This window comes from Scyliorhinus torazame, unplaced genomic scaffold, assembly GCF_047496885.1.
Source record: "Scyliorhinus torazame isolate Kashiwa2021f unplaced genomic scaffold, sScyTor2.1 scaffold_337, whole genome shotgun sequence".
NCBI classification, from domain to species: domain Eukaryota; kingdom Metazoa; phylum Chordata; class Chondrichthyes; order Carcharhiniformes; family Scyliorhinidae; genus Scyliorhinus; species Scyliorhinus torazame.
The window spans coordinates 172,095-185,250 of NW_027308064.1; the positions used below are offsets into that span (position 1 = coordinate 172,095).

The window sequence follows — 13,156 nt, forward strand, 5'->3', positions numbered from 1 at the left end:
GATTAATTATCCTGTTGTTGCTGATTAATTATCCTGTTGCTGCTGATTAATTATCCTGTTGTTGCTGATTAATTATCCTGTCGTTGCTGATTAATTATCCTGTTGTTGCTGATTAATTATCCTGTTGCTGATTAATTATCCTGTTGTCGCTGATTAATTATCCTGTTGCTGATTAATTATCCTGTCGCTGATTAATTATCCTGTTGTTGCTGATTAATTATCCTGTTGCTGCTGATTAATTATCCTGTTGTTGCTGATTAATTATCCTGTTGTTGCTGATTAATTATCCTGTTGTCGCTGATTAATTATCCTGTTGTTGCTGATTAATTATCCTGTTGTTGCTGATTAATTATCCTGTCGCTGATTAATTATCCTGTTGCTGATTAATTATCCTGTTGTTGCTGATTAATTATCCTGTTGTTGCTGATTAATTATCCTGTTGTCGCTGATTAATTATCCTGTTGTTGCTGATTAATTATCCTGTTGTCGCTGATTAATTATCCTGTTGTTGCTGATTAATTATCCTGTTGTTGCTGATTAATTATCCTGTTGTTGCTGATTAATTATCCTGTTGTTGCTGATTAATTATCCTGTTGCTGATTAATTATCCTGTTGTCGCTGATTAATTATCCTGTTGCTGATTAATTATCCTGTTGCTGATTAATTATCCTGTTGTTGCTGATTAATTATCCTGTTGCTGATTAATTATCCTGTTGCTGATTAATTATCCTGTTGTCGCTGATTAATTATCCTGTTGTCGCTGATTAATTATCCTGTTGCTGATTAATTATCCTGTTGTTGCTGATTAATTATCCTGTTGCTGATTAATTATCCTGTTGTCGCTGATTAATTATCCTGTTGCTGATTAATTATCCTGTTGTCGCTGATTAATTATCCTGTTGTTGCTGATTAATTATCCTGTTGCTGATTAATTATCCTGTTGCTGATTAATTATCCTGTTGTTGCTGATTAATTATCCTGTTGTTGCTGATTAATTATCCTGTCGCTGATTAATTATCCTGTTGTTGTTGATTAATTATCCTGTTGTCGCTGATTAATTATCCTGTTGTTGATTAATTATCCTGTTGTTGCTGATTAATTATCCTGTTGTTGCTGATTAATTATCCTGTTGCTGATTAATTATCCTGTTGTCGCTGATTAATTATCCTGTTGTTGCTGATTAATTATCCTGTCGCTGATTAATTATCCTGTTGTTGCTGATTAATTATCCTGTTGCTGATTAATTATCCTGTTGTCGCTGATTAATTATCCTGTTGTTGCTGATTAATTATCCTGTCGCTGATTAATTATCCTGTTGCTGATTAATTATCCTGTTGTTGCTGATTAATTATCCTGTTGCTGATTAATTATCCTGTTGCTGATTAATTATCCTGTTGTTGCTGATTAATTATCCTGTTGTTGCTGATTAATTATCCTGTTGCTGATTAATTATCCTGTTGTTGCTGATTAATTATCCTGTCGCTGATTAATTATCCTGTTGTTGCTGATTAATTATCCTGTTGTTGCTGATTAATTATCCTGTCGCTGATTAATTATCCTGTTGTTGCTGATTAATTATCCTGTCGCTGATTAATTATCCTGTTGTCGCTGATTAATTATCCTGTTGCTGATTAATTATCCTGTTGTTGCTGATTAATTATCCTGTTGTTGCTGATTAATTATCCTGTTGTTGCTGATTAATTATCCTGTTGTTGCTGATTAATTATCCTGTTGTTGCTGATTAATTATCCTGCTGCTGATTAATTATCCTGTTGCTGCTGATTAATTATCCCGTTTTCGCTGATTAATTATCCTGTTGTTGCTGATTAATTATCCTGTCGCTGATTAATTATCCTGTCGCTGATTAATTATCCTGTCGCTGATTAATTATCCTGTTGTTGCTGATTAATTATCCTGTTGTTGCTGATTAATTATCCTGTTGTTGCTGATTAATTATCCTGTTGTTGCTGATTAATTATCCTGTTGTTGCTGATTAATTATCCTGTTGTTGCTGATTAATTATCCTGTTGCTGCTGATTAATTATCCTGTTGCTGCTGATTAATTATCCCGTTTTCGCTGATTAATTATCCTGTTGTCGCTGATTAATTATCCTGTCGCTGATTAATTATCCTGTTGTTGCTGATTAATTATCCTGTTGTTGCTGATTAATTATCCTGCTGCTGATTAATTATCCTGTTGTTGCTGATTAATTATCCTGTTGTTGCTGATTAATTATCCCGTTTTCGCTGATTAATTATCCTGTTGTCGCTGATTAATTATCCTGTCGCTGATTAATTATCCTGTTGCTGCTGATTAATTATCCCGTTTTCGCTGATTAATTATCCTGTTGTCGCTGATTAATTATCCTGTCGCTGATTAATTATCCTGTTGTTGCTGATTAATTATCCCGTTTTCGCTGATTAATTATCCTGTTGTCGCTGATTAATTATCCTGTCGCTGATTAATTATCCTGTTGCTGCTGATTAATTATCCCGTTTTCGCTGATTAATTATCCTGTTGTTGCTGATTAATTATCCTGTTGTTGATTAATTATCCTGTTGCTGATTAATTATCCTGTTGCTGATTAATTATCCTGTTGTCGCTGATTAATTATCCTGTTGTCGCTGATTAATTATCCTGTTGTTGCTGATTAATTATCCTGTTGTTGATTAATTATCCTGTTGCTGATTAATTATCCTGTTGCTGATTAATTATCCTGTTGTCGCTGATTAATTATCCTGTTGTCGCTGATTAATTATCCTGTTGTTGCTGATTAATTATCCTGTTGTTGCTGATTAATTATCCTGTTGTTGCTGATTAATTATCCCGTTTTCGCTGATTAATTATCCTGTTGTTGCTGATTAATTATCCTGTTGCTGATTAATTATCCTGTTGCTGCTGATTAATTATCCCGTTTTCGCTGATTAATTATCCTGTTGTTGCTGATTAATTATCCTGTTGCTGATTAATTATCCTGTTGTCGCTGATTAATTATCCTGTTGTCGCTGATTAATTATCCTGTTGTTGCTGATTAATTATCCTGTTGTCGCTGATTAATTATCCTGTTGCTGATTAATTATCCTGTTGTTGCTGATTAATTATCCTGTTGTTGCTGATTAATTATCCTGTTGTCGCTGATTAATTATCCTGTTGCTGATTAATTATCCTGTCGCTGATTAATTATCCTGTTGCTGCTGATTAATTATCCTGTTGTTGATTAATTATCCTGTTGTTGCTGATTAATTATCCTGTTGTTGCTGATTAATTATCCTGTTGTTGCTGATTAATTATCCTGTTGTCGCTGATTAATTATCCTGTTGCTGATTAATTATCCTGTCGCTGATTAATTATCCTGTTGCTGCTGATTAATTATCCTGTTGTTGATTAATTATCCTGTTGTTGCTGATTAATTATCCTGTTGTTGCTGATTAATTATCCTGTTGTTGCTGATTAATTATCCTGTTGCCGCTGATTAATTATCCTGTTGTTGCTGATTAATTATCCTGTTGTCGCTGATTAATTATCCTGTTGTCGCTGATTAATTATCCTGTTGTTGCTGATTAATTATCCTGTTGTCGCTGATTAATTATCCTGTTGCTGCTGATTAATTATCCTGTTGTTGATTAATTATCCTGTTGTTGCTGATTAATTATCCTGTTGTCGCTGATTAATTATCCTGTTGTCGCTGATTAATTATCCTGTTGTTGCTGATTAATTATCCTGTCGCTGATTAATTATCCTGTCGCTGATTAATTTTCCTGTTGCTGATTAATTATCCTGTTGTTGCTGATTAATTATCCTGTTGCTGCTGATTAATTATCCTGTTGTTGATTAATTATCCTGTTGTTGCTGATTAATTATCCTGTTGTTGCTGATTAATTATCCTGTTGTTGATTAATTATCCTGTTGTTGATTAATTATCCTGTTGTTGCTGATTAATTATCCTGTTGTTGCTGATTAATTATCCTGTTGTTGATTAATTATCCTGTTGTTGATTAATTATCCTGTTGCTGATTAATTATCCTGTTGTCGCTGATTAATTATCCTGTTGTTGCTGATTAATTATCCTGTTGTTGATTAATTATCCTGTTGCTGATTAATTATCCTGTTGTTGCTGATTAATTATCCTGTTGTTGATTAATTATCCTGTTGTTGATTAATTATCCTGTTGCTGATTAATTATCCTGTTGTCGCTGATTAATTATCCTGTTGCTGATTAATTATCCTGTTGTCGCTGATTAATTATCCTGTTGCTGCTGATTAATTATCCTGTTGTTGATTAATTATCCTGTTGTTGCTGATTAATTATCCTGTTGTTGCTGATTAATTATCCTGTTGTTGCTGATTAATTATCCTGTTGTCGCTGATTAATTATCCTGTTGTCGCTGATTAATTATCCTGTTGCTGCTGATTAATTATCCTGTTGTTGCTGATTAATTATCCTGTTGTCGCTGATTAATTATCCTGTTGCTGATTAATTATCCTGTTGCTGATTAATTATCCTGTTGCTGATTAATTATCCTGTTGTCGCTGATTAATTATCCTGTTGTTGCTGATTAATTATCCTGTTGTCGCTGATTAATTATCCTGTTGCTGCTGATTAATTATCCTGTTGTTGCTGATTAATTATCCTGTTGTCGCTGATTAATTATCCTGTTGTCGCTGATTAATTATCCTGTTGTCGCTGATTAATTATCCTGTTGCTGATTAATTATCCTGTTGCTGATTAATTATCCTGTTGCTGATTAATTATCCTGTTGTCGCTGATTAATTATCCTGTTGTTGCTGATTAATTATCCTGTTGTCGCTGATTAATTATCCTGTTGTCGCTGATTAATTATCCTGTTGTCGCTGATTAATTATCCTGTTGTCGCTGATTAATTATCCTGTTGTTGCTGATTAATTATCCTGTTGTTGCTGATTAATTATCCTGTTGCTGATTAATTATCCTGTTGTCGCTGATTAATTATCCTGTTGTCGCTGATTAATTATCCTGTTGTCGCTGATTAATTATCCAGTTGTCGCTGATTAATTATCCTGTTGTTGCTGATTAATTATCCTGTTGTCGCTGATTAATTATCCTGTTGTCGCTGATTAATTATCCAGTTGTCGCTGATTAATTATCCTGTTGTCGCTGATTAATTATCCTGTTGCTGATTAATTATCCTGTTGTCGCTGATTAATTATCCTGTTGCTGATTAATTATCCTGTTGTTGCTGATTAATTATCCTGTTGTCGCTGATTAATTATCCTGTTGCTGCTGATTAATTATCCTGTTGTTGCTGATTAATTCTCCTGTTGCTGATTAATTATCCTGTCGCTGATTAATTATCCTGTTGTTGCTGATTAATTATCCTGTTGCTGATTAATTATCCTGTTGTCGCTGATTAATTATCCTGTTGCTGATTAATTATCCTGTTGTCGCTGATTAATTATCCTGTTGCTGCTGATTAATTATCCTGTTGTTGCTGATTAATTCTCCTGTTGCTGATTAATTATCCTGTCGCTGATTAATTATCCTGTTGTTGCTGATTAATTATCCTGTTGCTGATTAATTATCCTGTTGTCGCTGATTAATTATCCTGTCGCTGATTAATTATCCTGTTGTCGCTGATTAATTATCCTGTTGCTGATTAATTATCCTGTCGCTGATTAATTATCCTGTTGTCGCTGATTAATTATCCTGTTGCTGATTAATTATCCTGTTGTCGCTGATTAATTATCCTGTTGTCGCTGATTAATTATCCTGTTGCTGCTGATTAATTATCCTGTTGTCGCTGATTAATTATCCTGTTGTCGCTGATTAATTATCCTGTTGTCGCTGATTAATTATCCTGTTGTCGCTGATTAATTATCCTGTTGCTGCTGATTAATTATCCTGTCGCTGATTAATTATCCTGTTGTCGCTGATTAATTATCCTGTTGCTGCTGATTAATTATCCTGTTGCTGCTGATTAATTATCCTGTCGCTGATTAATTATCCTGTTGTTGCTGATTAATTATCCTGTTGCTGCTGATTAATTATCCTGTTGTCGCTGATTAATTATCCTGTTGTCGCTGATTAATTATCCTGTTGTCGCTGATTAATTATCCTGTCGCTGATTAATTATCCTGTTGCTGCTGATTAATTATCCTGTCGCTGATTAATTATCCTGTTGTCGCTGATTAATTATCCTGTTGCTGCTGATTAATTATCCTGTCGCTGATTAATTATCCTGTTGTCGCTGATTAATTATCCTGTTGTTGCTGATTAATTATCCTGTTGCTGATTAATTATCCTGTTGCTGCTGATTAATTATCCTGTTGTCGCTGATTAATTATCCTGTTGCTGATTAATTATCCTGTTGCTGATTAATTATCCTGTTGTCGCTGATTAATTATCCTGTTGCTGATTAATTATCCTGTTGCTGATTAATTATCTTGTTGTCGCTGATTAATTATCCTGTTGTTGCTGATTAATTATCCTGTTGTCGCTGATTAATTATCCTGTCGCTGATTAATTATCCTGTTGCTGCTGATTAATTATCCTGTCGCTGATTAATTATCCTGTTGTCGCTGATTAATTATCCTGTTGCTGCTGATTAATTATCCTGTCGCTGATTAATTATCCTGTTGTCGCTGATTAATTATCCTGTTGTTGCTGATTAATTATCCTGTTGCTGATTAATTATCCTGTTGCTGCTGATTAATTATCCTGTTGTCGCTGATTAATTATCCTGTTGCTGATTAATTATCCTGTTGCTGATTAATTATCCTGTTGCTGATTAATTATCCTGTTGCTGCTGATTAATTATCCTGTTGTTGCTGATTAATTATCCTGTTGTTGCTGATTAATTATCCTGTTGCTGATTAATTATCCTGTTGTTGCTGATTAATTATCCTGTCGCTGATTAATTATCCTGTTGTTGCTGATTAATTATCCTGTTGTTGCTGATTAATTATCCTGTCGCTGATTAATTATCCTGTTGTTGCTGATTAATTATCCTGTCGCTGATTAATTATCCTGTTGTCGCTGATTAATTATCCTGTTGCTGATTAATTATCCTGTTGTCGCTGATTAATTATCCTGTTGCTGATTAATTATCCTGTTGTCGCTGATTAATTATCCTGTTGTCGCTGATTAATTATCCTGTTGTCGCTGATTAATTATCCTGTTGTTGCTGATTAATTATCCTGTTGTTGCTGATTAATTATCCTGTTGTTGCTGATTAATTATCCTGTTGTTGCTGATTAATTATCCTGTTGTCGCTGATTAATTATCCTGTTGCTGATTAATTATCCTGTTGTTGCTGATTAATTATCCTGTTGCTGATTAATTATCCTGTTGTCGCTGATTAATTATCCTGTTGTCGCTGATTAATTATCCTGTTGTCGCTGATTAATTATCCTGTTGTCGCTGATTAATTATCCTGCTGTTGCTGATTAATTATCCTGTTGCTGATTAATTATCCTGTCGCTGATTAATTATCCTGTTGTCGCTGATTAATTATCCTGTTGCTGATTAATTATCCTGTTGTTGCTGATTAATTATCCTGTTGCTGATTAATTATCCTGTTGTTGCTGATTAATTATCCTGTTGTTGCTGATTAATTATCCTGTTGTTGCTGATTAATTATCCTGTTGTTGCTGATTAATTATCCTGTTGTCGCTGATTAATTATCCTGTTGCTGCTGATTAATTATCCTGTTGTCGCTGATTAATTATCCTGTTGTCGCTGATTAATTATCCTGTCGTTGATTAATTATCCTGTTGTTGCTGATTAATTATCCTGTTGTCGCTGATTAATTATCCTGTTGCTGCTGATTAATTATCCTGTCGCTGATTAATTATCCTGTTGTCGCTGATTAATTATCCTGTTGCTGATTAATTATCCTGTTGTCGCTGATTAATTATCCTGTTGCTGATTAATTATCCTGTTGTTGCTGATTAATTATCCTGTTGTCGCTGATTAATTATCCTGTTGTCGCTGATTAATTATCCTGTTGCTGATTAATTATCCTGTTGTCGCTGATTAATTATCCTGTTGCTGATTAATTATCCTGTTGTCGCTGATTAATTATCCTGTTGTCGCTGATTAATTATCCTGTTGCTGATTAATTATCCTGTTGTCGCTGATTAATTATCCTGTTGCTGATTAATTATCCTGTTGTCGCTGATTAATTATCCTGTTGCTGATTAATTATCCTGTTGTTGCTGATTAATTATCCTGTTGTTGCTGATTAATTATCCTGTTGTTGCTGATTAATTATCCTGTTGTCGCTGATTAATTATCCTGTTGCTGATTAATTATCCTGTTGTTGCTGATTAATTATCCTGTTGTCGCTGATTAATTATCCTGTTGCTGATTAATTATCCTGTTGTTGCTGATTAATTATCCTGTTGCTGATTAATTATCCTGTTGTTGCTGATTAATTATCCTGTCGCTGATTAATTATCCTGTTGCTGATTAATTATCCTGTTGCTGATTAATTATCCTGTTGTTGCTGATTAATTATCCTGTTGCTGCTGATTAATTATCCTGTTGTTGCTGATTAATTATCCTGTCGCTGATTAATTATCCTGTTGCTGATTAATTATCCTGTTGCTGATTAATTATCCTGTTGTTGTTGATTAATTATCCTGTTGTTGCTGATTAATTATCCTGTTGTCGCTGATTAATTATCCTGTTGCTGATTAATTATCCTGTTGCTGATTAATTATCCTGTTGTTGCTGATTAATTATCCTGTTGTCGCTGATTAATTATCCTGTTGCTGATTAATTATCCTGTTGCTGATTAATTATCCTGTTGTTGTTGATTAATTATCCTGTTGTTGCTGATTAATTATCCTGTTGTCGCTGATTAATTATCCTGTTGCTGATTAATTATCCTGTTGCTGATTAATTATCCTGTTGTCGCTGATTAATTATCCTGTTGGTGATTAATTATCCTGTTGTTGTTGATTAATTATCCTGTTGTCGCTGATTAATTATCCTGTTGTCGCTGATTAATTATCCTGTTGCTGATTAATTATCCTGTTGCTGATTAATTATCCTGTTGTTGTTGATTAATTATCCTGTTGTTGCTGATTAATTATCCTGTTGTCGCTGATTAATTATCCTGTTGCTGATTAATTATCCTGTTGTTGCTGATTAATTATCCTGTTGCTGATTAATTATCCTGTTGTTGCTGATTAATTATCCTGTTGCTGATTAATTATCCTGTTGTCGCTGATTAATTATCCTGTTGCTGATTAATTATCCTGTTGTTGCTGATTAATTATCCTGTTGTCGCTGATTAATTATCCTGTTGTCGCTGATTAATTATCCTGTTGTTGCTGATTAATTATCCTGTTGTCGCTGATTAATTATCCTGTTGTTGCTGATTAATTATCCTGTTGTCGCTGATTAATTATCCTGTTGCTGATTAATTATCCTGTTGTTGCTGATTAATTATCCTGTTGCTGATTAATTATCCTGTTGCTGATTAATTATCCTGTTGCTGATTAATTATCCTGTTGTCGCTGATTAATTATCCTGTTGCTGATTAATTATCCTGTTGTCGCTGATTAATTATCCTGTTGTCGCTGATTAATTATCCTGTTGTTGCTGATTAATTATCCTGTTGTCGCTGATTAATTATCCTGTTGTTGCTGATTAATTATCCTGTTGTCGCTGATTAATTATCCTGTTGCTGATTAATTATCCTGTTGTTGCTGATTAATTATCCTGTTGCTGATTAATTATCCTGTTGCTGATTAATTATCCTGTTGTCGCTGATTAATTATCCTGTTGCTGATTAATTATCCTGTTGTTGCTGATTAATTATCCTGTTGTTGCTGATTAATTATCCTGTTGTTGCTGATTAATTATCCTGTTGCTGATTAATTATCCTGTTGTCGCTGATTAATTATCCTGTTGCTGATTAATTATCCTGTTGTTGCTGATTAATTATCCTGTTGTCGCTGATTAATTATCCTGTTGTCGCTGATTAATTATCCTGTTGTCGCTGATTAATTATCCTGTTGTCGCTGATTAATTATCCTGTTGTTGTTGATTAATTATCCTGTTGTTGCTGATTAATTATCCTGTTGTCGCTGATTAATTATCCTGTTGCTGATTAATTATCCTGTTGTTGCTGATTAATTATCCTGTTGCTGATTAATTATCCTGTTGTCGCTGATTAATTATCCTGTTGCTGATTAATTATCCTGTTGTTGCTGATTAATTATCCTGTTGTCGCTGATTAATTATCCTGTTGTCGCTGATTAATTATCCTGTTGTCGCTGATTAATTATCCTGTCGCTGATTAATTATCCTGTTGTTGTTGATTAATTATCCTGTCGCTGATTAATTATCCTGTTGTCGCTGATTAATTATCCTGTCGCTGATTAATTATCCTGTTGTCGCTGATTAATTATCCTGTTGCTGATTAATTATCCTGTTGTTGTTGATTAATTATCCTGTTGTTGCTGATTAATTATCCTGTTGTCGCTGATTAATTATCCTGTTGTTGCTGATTAATTATCCTGTTGTTGCTGATTAATTATCCTGTTGTCGCTGATTAATTATCCTGTTGTTGCTGATTAATTATCCTGTTGCTGATTAATTATCCTGTTGTTGTTGATTAATTATCCTGTTGTTGCTGATTAATTATCCTGTTGTCGCTGATTAATTATCCTGTTGTTGCTGATTAATTATCCTGTTGTTGCTGATTAATTATCCTGTTGTTGCTGATTAATTATCCTGTTGTCGCTGATTAATTATCCTGTTGTTGCTGATTAATTATCCTGTTGTCGCTGATTAATTATCCTGTTGCTGATTAATTATCCTGTTGTCGCTGATTAATTATCCTGTTGCTGATTAATTATCCTGTTGTTGTTGATTAATTATCCTGTTGTTGCTGATTAATTATCCTGTTGTTGCTGATTAATTATCCTGTCGCTGATTAATTATCCTGTTGCTGATTAATTATCCTGTTGTCGCTGATTAATTATCCTGTTGTTGCTGATTAATTATCCTGTTGTTGCTGATTAATTATCCTGTTGTTGCTGATTAATTATCCTGTCGTTGATTAATTATCCTGTTGTTGATTAATTATCCTGTCGTTGATTAATTATCCTGTCGTTGATTAATTATCCTGTCGTTGATTAATTATCCTGTTGCTGATTAATTATCCTGTTGCTGATTAATTATCCTGTCGTTGATTAATTATCCTGTCGTTGATTAATTATCCTGTCGTTGATTAATTATCCTGTTGTTGCTGATTAATTATCCTGTTGTCGCTGATTAATTATCCTGTTGTTGATTAATTATCCTGTCGTTGATTAATTATCCTGTCGTTGATTAATTATCCTGTCGTTGATTAATTATCCTGTTGTTGATTAATTATCCTGTCGTTGATTAATTATCCTGTCGTTGATTAATTATCCTGTTGCTGATTAATTATCCTGTTGCTGATTAATTATCCTGTCGTTGATTAATTATCCTGTCGTTGATTAATTATCCTGTCGTTGATTAATTATCCTGTTGTTGCTGATTAATTATCCTGTTGTCGCTGATTAATTATCCTGTCGTTGATTAATTATCCTGTCGTTGATTAATTATCCTGTTGTTGCTGATTAATTATCCTGTTGTCGCTGATTAATTATCCTGTTGCTGATTAATTATCCTGTCGTTGATTAATTATCCTGTCGCTGATTAATTATCCTGTTGTCGCTGATTAATTATCCTGTTGCTGATTAATTATCCTGTCGTTGATTAATTATCCTGTCGTTGATTAATTATCCTGTTGTCGCTGATTAATTATCCTGTTGTTGCTGATTAATTATCCTGTTGTTGCTGATTAATTATCCTGTCGTTGATTAATTATCCTGTTGTCGCTGATTAATTATCCTGTTGTCGCTGATTAATTATCCTGTTGTCGCTGATTAATTATCATGTTGCTGATTAATTATCATGTTGCTGATTAATTATCCTGTTGTTGCTGATTAATTATCCTGTTGTTGCTGATTAATTATCCTGTTGTCGCTGATTAATTATCCTGTTGTCGCTGATTAATTATCCTGTTGTTGATTAATTATCCTGTTGTTGCTGATTAATTATCCTGTTGTTGCTGATTAATTATCCTGTTGTTGATTAATTATCCTGTTGTCGCTGATTAATTATCCTGTTGTCGCTGATTAATTATCCTGTTGTCGCTGATTAATTATCCTGTCGTTGCTGATTAACTATCCTGTTGTTGATTCCAGTTGTTGTTGTTGACCCCCCCCCCCCCCCCCCCGCGCGGGTTTACCTCTCTCGGTGTCTCGGTCTCTCGGGGTCTCTCGGGGTCTCGGGCCGCCCCCCCCGCTCTCCGCTCCGCCGCCCCCGGTCTCCGCCTCGGTTTCCCGGTCGGGGGGGTTCGTCTCTCCCGGTGTCTCCGGCTGTCCGCCCGCTGCCTCCGCCTGGGCCGCACTTCCGGTGTCCGTCTGCCTTCCTCTCCCCCCCGCGCCTCTCCACTTCCGGTGTGCGTCTGCCTTCCTCTTCCCGCACCTCTCCACTTCCGGTGTCCGTCTGCCTTCCTCTTCCCGCACCTCTCCACTTCCGGCGTCCGTCTGCCTTCCTCTTCCCCGACGCACCTCTCCACTTCCGGTGTGCGTCTCCCTTCCCCGCCGCACCTCTCCACTTAAGTGTGCGCCTGCCTTCCCCTTCCCCCCAACAACTCTCCACTTCTGGTGCTCGTCTGCCTTCCTTTTCCCCTCCGCACTTCTCCTCTTCCGCTGTGCGTCTGGCTTCCTCTTCCCGCCGCACCTCTCCACTTCCGGTGTGCGCCTACCTTCCCCTTCCCCCCCACAAACCTCCACTTCCGGTGTTCGTCTGCCTTTCCCTCCGCCCCTCTCCACTTCCGGTGTGCGCCTTCCTTCCCCTTCCCCCCCACAACTCTTCACTTCCGGTGTGCGTCTCCCTTTCCCTCCGCCCCTCTCCACCCGCTTTCCGTCGCCCATCCTCTTCCCCCCCATTCGCTCCACTTCCGGTGTGCGTCTGCCTCCCCCTTCCCCCGGAAGCGGCCCCCTTCCCCAGGTGTTCCGGCTGCAGGGCTGGCTCCCTGAACTCCTCCCCAGCGGGGGAAGGTTATCCGGGTTGGCAAGCCGGATTCCCCGTCACCGATCGGCCGGAGTCTGCCCCATTCCGACTGC

The 13,156-nt window shown here is 35.9% G+C and overlaps 1 protein-coding gene across 1 annotated transcript in view; it reads right to left on the reverse strand.

Moving 5' to 3' along the window:
* The window catches only part of LOC140406181 (serine/threonine-protein kinase TAO2-like), a gene marked incomplete at its 3' end in the record, with an annotated part of 183,121 nt that extends 170,492 nt beyond the window's left edge, over positions 1-12,629 (reverse strand). The window contains 1 exon segment of the mRNA XM_072494320.1: positions 12,274-12,629.
* Between the last annotated feature and the right edge of the window lie 527 nt (positions 12,630-13,156).